The 13,597-nt window shown below is 42.8% G+C and overlaps 1 pseudogene; it reads left to right on the top strand.

Annotated features, from left to right (window-relative positions):
* Nucleotides 1–12,324, top strand: part of LOC123946709 — a 51,011-nt pseudogene extending 38,687 nt beyond the window's left edge.
* Nucleotides 12,325–13,597: the final 1,273 nt, after the last annotated feature.

Below are 13,597 nucleotides of genomic sequence, written 5' to 3'. Positions count from 1 at the left end.
AGCTACTCAGGCACCCCAAGAATCTGCAATTCTAAAGCCAACAGCTCTTGGTCCATGCTGAGAAATTCTACTCTAGTAGCAGTAATAAGTTGGTCCTTCAGAATTCTTTATGTTTTCCACTTTTTCTGGAGAAAAAGAGGCCAGGAGAGCTTTATGTGACTAGGCTATAGTGTAGCACCACGAAATCTCCCTACCCTGGATGTCTTGCTTAGAGAGGTTGGAGTTGGGCATAGGGGAACAGTACCAAGTTCAGATTGCAAAACAGGGAACCACGTAAATGTGGTTCTATGATCTCTGATTCTACATAGTGACTGTCCACCAAGTGCTCTTAGTTCCGGGAAGAATTTCTTGGAAGGCTTTTATTAATTTAATTACTTGATAGTGTTTGGGTCAGCCACTTAGAGGGCTAATGGGGAACTTCAAATTTGGTGATTCTCTTCAGTTGACCAAACTTTTCTGGGAACATACTGGTTGTCCACCAACCAGAGTTACAAAGGAATAAAGAACAATAGAGATTGTAACATGTTATGAGTTGCCAGAGAATGGTGTGAATCCCTGGCTGTCAGACCCAGAAAAAAAGTATAGGATCTGGAGTCACCCTGTCGATTTGATATTCCAGTTTGGTGCTTATCTCTCCAGGCTGATTGTCTGTAGTGTGGTTTCACGTCTTTGAGTTTTGGAGGGATAGTCACTGATCTGGTTTTCAGGCAGAGGAGATGAATTCTGAGGTTCAAGAGTGGTTTAACAGCAGGTTCTGTTTCAGGCAAGAAGACATCCCGCCACCCCTTGCATCAGGATCTGCACTATTTCCCCGTCAGGCCAGCAATAACATAGTTGGTGTTTGGACAGCCATGGAGCACATCGACCAGAACAATGGATGCCTGTGTGTGCTCCCGGGCAGTCACAAAGGCGACCTAAAGCCACATGCTTATCCCAAGTGGGAGGTATAAATCCCTTCCTTCCTTCCTTCCTTCCTTTGTTCCTTATCTTTTTCTTTCCTTCCTTCCTCCCTCCTTTTCTTTTTTAGGATTTTATTTATTTATTTATTTGAGTCAAACACAGAGAGAGACAGGGATAATGGGAGACAGCTCATGATATTTGGTCGTGATACTTGTGAGAGGTGGCGTGGGTGGAGAGAGGCAGAAAGGGAGGAAAACGGACATGGAGACTCTGGTGAGCACTAACTCAATATGCAGCTTGATTTTGTGACCCTGAGATCATAACCTGATCCCAAAATCCAGAGTCTGATATCTGACTCCCTGAGCCAACGAGGTGCCACTAGAAGATAAATCTTTACCAGAATATTTATTGATTTGTTTTGATTTTTATTTATTTAGTTTTAAAGATTTAATTTATTTATTTGACAGAAAGAGAGAGGTAACAAGTAGGCAGAGAGGCAAGCAGAGAGAGAGAAAAGCAGGCTCCCCACTGAGCAGAGAGCCTAATGCGGGGCTTGATCCCAGGACCCTGAGATCATGACCTGAGCCAAAGGCAGAGGCTTAAACCACTGAGCCACCCAGGTGCCCTTTTGTTTTAATTTTAGATCAGATTCCATACAGAACTTTAACAATGAGATGGCATTTCCTTTCTTAGCAAAACATTGTTTTAGGTTTTGCAACCAGGATCAGGGAAAATTCAAAGATGTCAGGTAGAATAATCATTTTTCTTTCAACAAGTTTTGGAAAGCTGACCAGTGTGGGGAACACTGGTAGGCACTGTATAGGATCTAAAATCATCAAGCTTCATTGCAGAGGTCAGACATAAACACCCACAACACCAGATGCCTGTATCAGCTGCCAGGTAATTCTTACCCACTGATTGCTAGATGTCAGGATAAAGAAGACGGAGGAATCATCTCCCCCCTGCTAGACAGACCAGAGAAGGCTCTGGGGAAGGATGAGTAGTATTCCATTGCCTGCCTGTTGCATGATTTATTGATTGAATTATTGAATGCTTTGAACCCATGAATGGTGAGATCAAATCGGCTCTTCAAGAATGATAATCTTGAGATCTAGAGCAGGAGGTACTGGAAGTGTGGAGTCCAGAGGCAGAGAAACCAGGGAGGAGACGATGAGTGTTGTAGACCTCAGACAATAAACTCTGAAACCCTCAGAAGAGCACGTGTTGTTCAGGTGGGAAGAATACATGTGGGTTTTTTGTAGGAAGTAAAGAATATGGCTTTCAGGACTTCTGTCTCAATTAGTTAGAATTCTTACTCTGAGGAATAGTGCCAACTGAAATTCTTTGAGTCTGGATTCTGATACAAAATCTGAAATTGTGAGATTCATAAACTGTTGAGGTTTATGGAAAAACTGAGTTGAGGTTTAGGGAAAGTTTGTTGCAGGCAACAGAAGTGGGCTGTGGCTAACATACGCCAAAGAGAGTGTCTTGGAGGGGCGCAGGCACATGCTGAGTCCATGGAAAGTCTGGCTGACTCTGGTAAGCAGGAAAGTGGGAGAGTGACAGTGGGAAGTCAAGATGGGGCAACTGGTGGGGGCAGTTGAACCTTGACCATGACCAATGCCTTTGATCGATCCTCTGTTCAGATACAACGTGATGACAGTGGGAGGTCAGACTGACTTGGCATAGGTTACATATCCACCTAGCCAGGAGAGAAGTACACTGGATGAAAGTCCCAACACAGTCCATCAGGAAAGAATCCTTCCCCCAGAAGAATATGGACAGTCTTATGAAGGGGACTGGGATACTGTAGTCCCCCCATAACCATTACTTAAAGCAATAACTAACATTGGAAGTAGTTCTAATAAAGCACAGTGTTGTAATGTACTATTCTTTCAACACTCGTTGTGACATGAGTGCTTTCTGAGCTGAGGAAACTTGAACATTTTCTCTCTTCTGGCTTGAGAAAAAAATTTGCTTCCCAGAGGTACTCCTGAATAATAGAAGAATGATTTCGGCAAAGTTCTGGGGGAGAAGAATATCATGTTGGGAAAGTGTGATTACAGATTCATGCTGGAAAGGGGATCTCTCATGTTAACTGCAAAATGCAGAGTTGGTCTAGATCTTCATTTATGATTCAGTAATGACAGATAAGTAGAAATATGAAATTCTTCATTTGGTCCCCTAAATCCATGATTTTTACAACCAGATGTCTGAGAGGTTTTTGTATATATATTTTTTAAGATTTTATTTATTTATTTGACAGAGAGATCACAAGCAGGCAGAGAGGCATGCAGAGGGAGTGGGAGAAGCAGGCTCCCTGCTGAGCGGAGACCCGAACCTGGAGTTCGACCCAGGATCCCAGGATCGTGACCTGAGCAGAAGGCAGAGGGTTTAACCCAGTGAGCCACCCAGGTGCCCCAAGGGTTTGCATATTTACAGTTGCTTTTAAGAATCTTTTTATTTAAAAAAAAGAAGAATTTTTTTATTTCGGGCTGCCTGGGTAGCTCAGTGGGTTAAGCCTCTGCCTTCAGCTTAGGTCATGATCTCAGGTCCTGGGATCAAGCCCCACATTGGGCTCTCTGCTCAGTAGGAAGCCTGCTCCCCCACCATCCACATCTACCTCTCTACCTACTTGTGATCTCTCTCTCTTTCTCATAAATAAATAAAATCATTTAAAAAAAAAGAATCTTTTTATGTCTTTCTCTTGGCAGAACTTAGGAACCCTTTGCTTTTCCTAATGAGTCATTGATAAAATTCTTAATCGTTGGGTTCCTCAAATATAGTTTTGGTTCTGTTCTGTGATCTAGGGAGGAGTTAACATAATGTTCTACGGGATTCAGGACTATGATGAAAACTGCCCCCGAGTGCATCTTGTGATGGAGAAGGGAGACACTGTTTTCTTTCATCCTTTGCTCATCCATGGATCTGGCTGGAACAGAACTCAAGGATACCGGAAGGTATGCTTTCTCATCACTGTAGTTTCCAACGATGAATACATTAGAACCAAAAATGTCAAGATATGTGAAACTTCATGAGATTTGTGACATTGAACGAAACTGGTGTTTAGTCTGGTTTATTTACCAGGAAATCTATTTGCTACCTCATGCTTTTTTGCTCATATCAGTAAGAAGCCAGGTGAGATCAGGATCCTCATCCTGCTGATAATGAATTATGAACATTCATAGAATTGCTTCAGAAGAAGAACATACTTGGGAGCCCAAAGCCTGTGATTTTGGAGGCAGAAACAAAGGCTGACATATAAAAATCATAAAATTTGGAATGTATATAGCTCATAGTAACCACTAAGAGGAAGGTTTATAATAGCTTTGTTGTTTGGAAAACCGTGATCAATTCTAAGCAAACGTTTTGAATTGGCTGCCCAGACGTCAGATTTCACAGGCAGCCATATTTTTCATCCCTGAGTCCCAAAAGTCGTTTTTAGCGTCAGAATGTTTGAAACACCTAATGATTTAAAACTAACAAAATTTCTCATAGTCCCAGATTTCTCGCTTCTCAAAAATTCAACAGATCTGACAGTACTGTGGACTTACATTTCCCCATAGAACATGGCTCTCCAGATTAAATATTGGGGAGTGTTGGGGGGCTGAGTGAAACCTTCCAGGTTTTCACACCAACTACCACTGACTCCCTGAGGTCAAGGGTTAGATTCCAGTTTTCCTCTTCTATTTATTCATATTTCCATCAGTTTTACAGGGCCATGATGAAGATGAGGAAGGAAGACTCTTCTGGATCAAAATTTAATGAGGGTGGGGGAACGGTGCAAAAAAAAAAAAAAAAAAAAAAAAAACCAACCCCTCAGCATTCAAGTTCAATGAAATATTAGGGCAGTATTTAGAAAATCAAAACTAATTGAAAAAATATCCATGATGTGAGGTGGTATCTCCGAATCCTCCAGAAGATTGCCAGTTAGAATGGCAAAAATTGACAAGGCAAGAAACAACAAATGTTGGAGGAGTTGTAGAGAAAGAGGAACACTGGTACAGTGTTGGTGGGAATGCAGATGAGTGCAACCACGTAGGAAAACAGTGTGGAGTTTCCTCAAAAAATTAAAAATAGAGCTACCCTATGACTCAGCAATTGCACTACTAGGTATTTACCCCAAAGATACAGATGTAGTGAAAAGAAGGGCCACATGCACCCCAATGTTCATAGCAGTAATGTCCACAATTGCCAAAATGTGGAACGGGCCAAGATGGTCTCCAACAGAAGAATGGATAAAGAAGATGTGGTTCACATACACAATGGAATATTACTCAACCATCAGAAAGGATTTGCATCAACATGGATGGGAATGGAAGAGATTATGCTGAGTGAAATAAGTTCAAACAGAGAAAGTCAATTATCATACGGTTTCACTTATTTATGGAACATAAGGAATAGCATGGAGACATTAGGAGAAGGAAGGGAATAATGAAGGGAGAGACATCAGAGAGAGAGATGAACCATGAGAGTTTAGGGACTCCTGGAAACAAACTGAGGGTTTTAGAAGGGCAGAGGGTGGGGAGGGTGGACGGTGAGCCTGGTGATGGGGATTAAGGAGGGCACCGATTGCCTGGAGCACTGGGTGTTATACGCAAACAAGGAATCATGGACACTACATCAAAAACTAATGATGTACTCGATGGTGACCAACATAACAATAAAAAAAATAAAAATATATATGCATGAAGGGCACAATGCCAGCATTTTAAAGAAAGACTAGAATGGACTCTCTACCAACATGGCCCTCGGAAATGTGCAAGCAGGAGGTATAGCCACAGTGACATAAATAATTTGAGTGTTCCTGAGTTTCACAGCCTTTTTAAAAAAAGATGTTATTTATTTATGACAGAGAGAGATAGCGAGGGTGGGAACACAAACAAGGGGAGCTGGAGAGGGAGAAGCAGGCTCCCCACTGAGCAGGGAGCCGATAAGGGGCTCAACCCCAGGACCCTAGGATCACGACCCGAGCTGAGGGCAGACACTTAGCCAAATGAGCCACCCAGGTGCCCCTAATTTGGGCCCTTTATCATGTATCCTTAGCCCCAAAATTCAACTTGGAATAAAAAATGGAAATTTATGTTTATGTGTGTGTATAAAAAACAGAAGCTGAGACAATAATCTGAGAGTTTACATGAGTCAGAAAGTTATAACACGTGCTACATGATCAGGATCAAACTGAGATAGGATAACTACATATTAAAAGACTCCATGTTAAAAAGTTGTGTATGGAGATCATATGATAGTTGTCTTTCTCCGATTGACTTATTTCACTAAGCATGATGCCCTCTAGTTCCATCCACGTCATCGCAAATGGCAAGATTTCATTTCTTTTGATGGCTGCATAGTATTCCATTCTGTATATCATATGATCTCCCTTATATGAGGATGTGGAGATGCAACATGGGGGGTTAGGGGGATAGGAGAAGAATAAATAAAACAAGAAGGGATTGGGAGGGAGACAAACCATAAGTGACTCTTAATCTCACAAAACAAACTGGGGGTTGCTGGGGGGAGGTGGGGTTGGGAGGGGGGAGGGAGTTATGGACATTGGGGAGGGTATGTGCTATCGTGAGTGCTGTGAAGTGTGTAAACCTGGTGATTCACAGACCTGTACCCCTGGGGATAAAAATACATTATATGTTTATTAAAAAAAAAAAAAAAAGGATGAATACCCAACTTTTGTACCAACATAGACGAGACTGGAGGTGATTGTGCTGAGTGAAATAAGTCAAGCAGAGAGAGTCAAGTATCATATGGTTTCACTTATTTGTGGAGCATAACAAATGACATGGAGGACATTGGGAGATGGAGAGGAGAAGGAAGTTGGGGGAAATTGGAAGGGGAGATGAACCATGAGAGACTATGGATTCTGAGAAACAACCTGGGGGTTTTGAAGGGGCAGAGGTGGGAGGTTGGGGGAACCAGGTGGTGGGTAATATGGAGGGCACGTATTGCATGGAGCACTGGGTGTTGTGCAAAAACAATGAATACTGTTACGCTGAAAAAATAAATTAATTAATTTTTTAAAAAGTTGAGTATGAAATGATTACTGTATGAAATTGGAAGTTATATAACATGAAACACCCCAAGTACTATGAATGCTAATACCCCAACATTGCAAATTTTTCAATAGTTTTTCAACTAGTTAAATGTTTGGGAAACTATGAACCCTTAAAAAAAAATACAAAAACACTTGGATATGGGTGTTCCCTTTTCCTCTTTGGCCTCAAGTGTCACTCCTCCTTGGCACGATGTGGGGGCTTCTGTGGGAAATGGAGTTTGTGACTCCACTGCATAGAAATTCAATGTTCTGGGCAAAGCAGGCTGTCCCTTCCGTAGACAGTCACCTTAAGAGAACTAACCTGAAACTCGGAAAGTGAGTTTTAAGTTTAGATTAGCTTGTAACTTTTTCAAGAATGGGGAGAACCAAGTAACCTCCATCTTACCTTCAGACAGAAACAGGATGGGGATCGTATGTGATGCTATTGGACTCAAAGTGTCCGTTTTATTTCAAAGGGGGTAGTGTGTATGTTATTGTCCTTTGCAAGGTATTTTTGTGGGTAGTTGTTTGTTTGTTTTCATGATCCGTAGCCATTGAAAGGACAACCCACCACAGACTCAACTGAGTAACTAACTTCCCTGACTAAGAAAATGGTGAAGAACCCTGGAACACATGCCTGTTTAGGACTTGAGGACATCCACACACTAGAAAAATCACATGTTAAAAAGTTAAAGTCCGGGGCGCTGGGTGGCTCAGTGGGTTAAGCCTCTGCCTTCGGCTCAGGTCATGATCCTAAGGTCCTGGGATCGAGCCCCGCATCGGACTCTCTGCTCAGCGGGGAGCCTGCTTCTTCCTCTCTCTCTCTCTGCCTGCCTCTCTGCCTACCTGTGATCTCTGTCTGTCAAATAAATAAAATCTTAAAAAAAAAAAAAGTTAAAGTCCTCTTACTCATGTCATTACGTTCCCCGCCACTTATACAACCCAAGTATCACAGGGAGCTAAAAGCCTCTTGTATTTCTGAGTCAGATTTAAACTGTACCTGGGGGAAAAAAGATACCGAACCATGAAGAGACTAATACAGGACAGCATGGAACATTCTAGAAATCAAACGCTGAGTGAAATAGCTGATTTTCTAAAAGAAGACTCCCTGTTCAGTTGCTGGTGTTAATGGAATGGGTTTTTTCCAGTATTAACCCTGTCACTCTGCACAGGCAATTTCCTGCCATTACGCCGGTGCAGACTGCCACTACATTGATGTGAAAGGCACCAGTCAAGAAGTCATTGAGAGAGATATTTCAGAGATGTCAAAAAAAATATATGGAATTCGAGATGACACCAGGCTGCAGGTATGTTTTTCTGAGATGATAGGTTAAGACTTTTTGGTCCTCTTGTCTTCAGATGCTTAACAACTCTCATACCTGTTGTAATTTAGAAGGATAATGTGCTTTGTTTAGGGTGCCTTGCAGAAGCATTGCTGAGATCCAATAAGAATGATGGTGAATTTCATTGCACGCGCTTCCCCAGCTGGGGCATCTGAGCACCCCATGCTTTTTTATGTCTTTGGCCACCCTGTGGTATGCGGGCTGTTCTGTTCCAGGATGGACAGGTGGAAACAGAAAACAGATCTGGAGGAGAGCAAGTGAAGGACAAAGGCTACCTTCTGAACGCACAGAAGGAAAGTTAGAGTCTTGGGCTCTCACCCATAGGCCTCCTTTATTTGTAGAGGGCAGAGTATTTACATATCTACAAATTCAAGGAGACTCCCAGAAAGCCATTCCTAAGCAGGTTTTGTTTGGGTCAGTTGGCATGTGGAGTTTCATGGAGCAGACCTCAGAAGCCTCTGAGGCTTATCAATGGGGATAGAGGCATTATTTCATACCCCTTTCTACTTAATACACATCACTTGTAAATTCTTTGTAACTAGAACATTCAAAGCTGATGATGATGGTCACCAGACAAACTGTAGTCAAAGCAAAAATAAGCATTTGACTTTGTAAATGAGTCCATTTTAGCTGCTGAACCAAGAAGCTGATCCTATGATTTATTTTGCATTAAACATAAATGCATGCATTTCCTATGGGGGAGACCCCCAAGGAGATTGAGTGTCATGATAACTTCAGAGCCTTCCAGTACTCTGAAGAGTTCCATACACCAGCACTAAGCTACTGTGCCATGAGGAGTCATCTTCTGAAACTCCTTCCCAGCTTAAGAACCTGACTTCTCCCTTGCCCCTTCTCCCTTTAGCATCTATGACTCTGTGCCATATCTGCAAAGGCTCTCATTTCACACTGTAGATGGTAGACCATCTTGTCCTTCTCCCTTGGTCCAGTGCTTAAAATGCATCATATTTTGTCAAGTGGGGCTTCCGTACAACACTCTGAATTTTAAAGCAGGAAAAAAATGCATATATTATGTTTGTGGTTTGTTCAGGTTGTGGTAAGTGATTGCCTTCTGTATTTATTTCATTTATTTGAGAGAGAGAGCGAGAGGGCGAGCAGGAATGGCGGCAGGCAAAGGGAGAGGGAGAAGCAGACTCCCTGCTGAGTGGGGAACATAATGAGGGGCTGGATCCCAGAACCTTGAGATCATGACCTGAGCCAAAGAACGATGCTTAATGGACTGAGCCACCCTAGTGCCCCGCCTGTATTTATTTGAAAATGTTAGTCTTGCAGATATAGTTCCTCAGCTTTACTTAGAATAATGATATTAATTTCTGCTACATAGTTCTTTGTGAGTAATGAGAGCTCTTTCATATCTCTAGTCTTACTTTCTTCAACAAATCCCAGAGCATCAGTCATTCTCACTTTTTTTTTAAATTTTCAACCATAATAGAAATTTATTGTTTGCTCAAAGTCCTAAAAAGTATTTTTTAAACATATATCACGTTATTTTTTCTCTTTTCAGCATAACAGTGTTCATTGTTTTTGCACCACACCCAGTGCTCCATGCAACATGTGCCCTCACTAATACCCACCACCTTGTTCCCCCAACCTCCCACCCCCCATCCCCTTCTAGACCATCAGGTTGTTTTTCAGAGTCCATAGTCTCTCATGGTTCACCTCCCCTTCCAATTTCCCTCAACTCCCTTCTCCTCTCCATCTCCCCATGACCTCCGTGTTCTTTGTTATGCTCCACAAATAAGTGAAACCGTATGATACTTGACTCTCTCGGCTTGACTTATTTCACTCAGCATAATCTCTGCCAGTCCCGTCCATGTTGCTACAAAAGTTGGGTATTCATCTTTTCTGATCGAGGCATAATACTCCATCATGTATATGGACCACATCTTCCCTATGCATTCGTCTATCGAAGGGCATCTTGGTTCTTTCCACAGTTTGGCGACCGTGGCCATTGCTGCTATAAACATTGGGGTACAGATGGCCCTTCTTTTCACTCCATCTGTATCTTTGGGGTAAATACCCAGTAGTGCAATTGCAGAGTCATAGGGAAGCTCTATTTTTCACATTAATTTTTCACATTATTTTTCACATTATTTTTCACATATTTTTCACATATTTTCACAATATTTTTCACATTAATTTCACATTAATCTCCACACTGTTCTCCAAAGCGGCTGCACAAACTTGCATTCCCACCAACAATGTAAGGGGGTTCCCCTTTCTCCACATCCTCTCCAACACGTGTTGTTTCCTATCTTGCTAATTTTGGCCATTCTAACTGGTGTCAGGTGGTATCTCAATGTGGTTTTATTTATTTATTTATTTATTTATTTATTTATTTGACAGAGAGAGAGATCACAAGTAGGCAGATAGGCAGGCAGAGAGAGAGGAGGAAACAGGCTCCCTGTGGGGCAGAGAGCCCGATGCGGGGCTCGATCCCAGGACCCTGAGATCATGACCTGAGCCAAAGGCAGCGGCTTAATCCACTGAGCCACCCAGGCGCCCCTCTCAATGTGGTTTTAATTTGAGTTTCCCTGATGGCTAGTGATGATGAACATTTTTTCATGTGTCTGATAGCCATTTGTATGTCTTCATTGGAAAAGTGTCTGTTCATATCTGCTGCCCATTTTTTGATATGATTATCTGTTTTGTGTGTGTTGAGTTTGAGGAGTTCTTTATAGATCCAGGATATCAACCTTTTGTCTGTACTTTCACTTGCAAATATCTTCAACCATTCCGTGGGATTTTGTTGACTGTTTCCTTTGCTGTGCAGAAGGTTTTGATCTTGATGAAGTCCCAAAAGTTTATTTTCACTTTTGTTTCCTTTGCTTTTGGAGACATATCTTGGAAGTAGTTGCTGTGGCTGATATCGAAGAGGTTACTGCCTTTGATCTCCTCTAGGATTCTGATGGATTCCATTCTCACTTATTTTTAAAAGATCTCTTAATTTATTTGAGAGAGAGAGAGAGTACACACAAGCGGGGGCAGAAAGGAGGGAAAGGCAGGGAATCTCCAGCAGACTCCTCATGGAGCGAGAAGCCCGAGACAGGGCTCGACCCAGCACCCTGAGATCATAACCTGAGTCGGACATTTAACTGACTGAGCCCCCAGGAACCCCTCACTCTGCGCTCTTAGGGAGAAAAGTGAAAAGACCAAGAGGCTGGCCTGAGTGATGTAAGTGACAGAGCTACATTTTGGAGTCAGGTCCAATTCCAAGTCCATTTTTTCTACCTTCTCTAGCTATTGGCTCAAAAATAAACAAGAAACCAAAAGTCTGAATTGTTTTATTAAGAACAAAGAAAAAAAACCCCAAATCAAGCCATAACTCATGACATCATTTGCACTTAGGAGCAGATCACTGTAAATGGGGCAGTGTCTAAGGGAATGCTGGACAAGGGGCAGTGCGGTCTGTTGTGACCAAACACTGTGCTCAGCCGGTTGAAAAAATCTCTGGGCAACAGCAACGCCAAATAACACAGGCTGACCTTCTGGGGACTTGCTCTCTTAGTTTGGTCAACACTATTCTAGATGTGGGCAAGTACATTATTTGGAGTCTTAGAATATGGTTGATTTACCCATTGATAGGACTACTGTGCAGAGTTTTTCCATTTAACTGTTGGTAGATGCTAGAAATCTACTTTGCCTCGTGCTGAACAGATCCCTGTGTTCCCTCAACTGATTCTGCTTGGTTTTATTTCCAGGATGTGCTTAGATTTAGAGTGCGGCTGGTGAAAGGAAAGAGGATCAACCTATGAGGTAGCCATCCGCTGAGCTCTTTGAGAGTAAACCAGAACAAATCAACGTGCCTGGGGAAAATGTTTTCTTAACAAGCTATCCTAATCTTTTCTATCGTTGTTCTCCAAATCATGACAGGAGGATGAGGTCCTTGCTGGTATGTGGTTAGTTCTGCGTGCAGAGCTGTTGCTTCCATGGAGGAAGATATGTAACAGTGGCTGATTCCTGTTTTCAGAAAACCTGAGGGTTGCAACTAATAAATGTGTTTCATGTCTAATTTAAGTGTGTTCCATCAGTTTCTTTCATTCGGTTAGCTCTTTGCCCAAGCAGAAAGGTATCCTTTGAAACTCAGGGTCCGTGGACTCTTGCATCCCTCTTCTGGAAAACGCACCACCCCCTGACTTCATGGCATGAGAGACTTCTCAGATCTAGAACACCATCTAACACAGGCACGTGTAATGAAGGGCACTGTGGAGTAGAAATAAGGGGGATGCTTGTGCTCTGACACAGGATTCCTTGCATGACTTCTCCAACCCAGGCAGCCTCCTTAAAAAAAAAAAAAAAAAAAAGACTGGCTCTTTCCAAGTTGTTTTTCTCGGTTCCTGAAGAAGGAAAACTAAGCGTGGGAAACAGAAATCAGACAGTATTAGCAGGCTCTCTATGACTTAGGGAAATGCTATGTGGCCAGGTGGGCTGTGGACAGGAGCACAGCACAGTGGCTACGGTGATGGATGTCCTCCCACACCATCCACTGCCCTGCCTTGGGGCCCCTGCTTTGGAGTCAAAGCCCTGGGCACAGAGTGGGAGCCACACGCCATGCCTGGCTGCCACAGAGGTAGAAACAGAGCATGGGCCTTCCTGGTTCTGTTTGCCACCTGCCCTAAGACCACACTTCATGGTGGGGTGGGATTGCCTCAAAGCAAGATCAGGTAGCAAAAAGAAAGAAGATGGACAAAATGTTTTCATCTGCTACAACAGCCACACATCTGGATTTCATAGTCTGCCTGCAAGGGAACAGTAAAACCTACTGTGAATTTGATGAAGGGAAGGGCTGTGTCTCTACTGGCTCTCTCAGGCCTGTCCTAGGTGCCTGTCTCAGTTCTGGAGCAATACAGGCTCATCGCTGATCATCTGGGAAGCACCCAATGGCCCCTGGGAGCTCTGGCCTGGTGTAGCATTCTTAGGCTGCGGTGACGAATCAGTATGGAGTCACGGCCAATACTGCAGTAGGTCACACCCCCGGTTTTTTGGTTTTTCTTTCCCTTGAGAGGGAAACAAAGCATAGGGACGGGAGGGAGAAGGAGAGAGACTCAAGCAGGTTCCATGCCCAGTGCATAGCCCAATGCTGGCTGGATCTCACAATCCTGAGACTGTGACCTGAGCTGAAATCAACAGTCAGAGGCTCAACTGACTGCACCATTCAGGTGCCCCATAAACTCAATTTTAAAATAAAATTATAAAATCAAATAGATTTTAATTTTTTAAAATTTTTTATTTTAATTTGATTATAAAATCAAATAGAATGAGGTGCGCCTGTGTGGCTCAGTGGGTTAAT

The sequence above is a fragment of the Meles meles genome, chromosome 7 (assembly GCF_922984935.1).
Source record: "Meles meles chromosome 7, mMelMel3.1 paternal haplotype, whole genome shotgun sequence".
Lineage (NCBI taxonomy): Eukaryota > Metazoa > Chordata > Mammalia > Carnivora > Mustelidae > Meles > Meles meles.
This window is presented reverse-complemented; position numbering and strand designations above follow the sequence as displayed.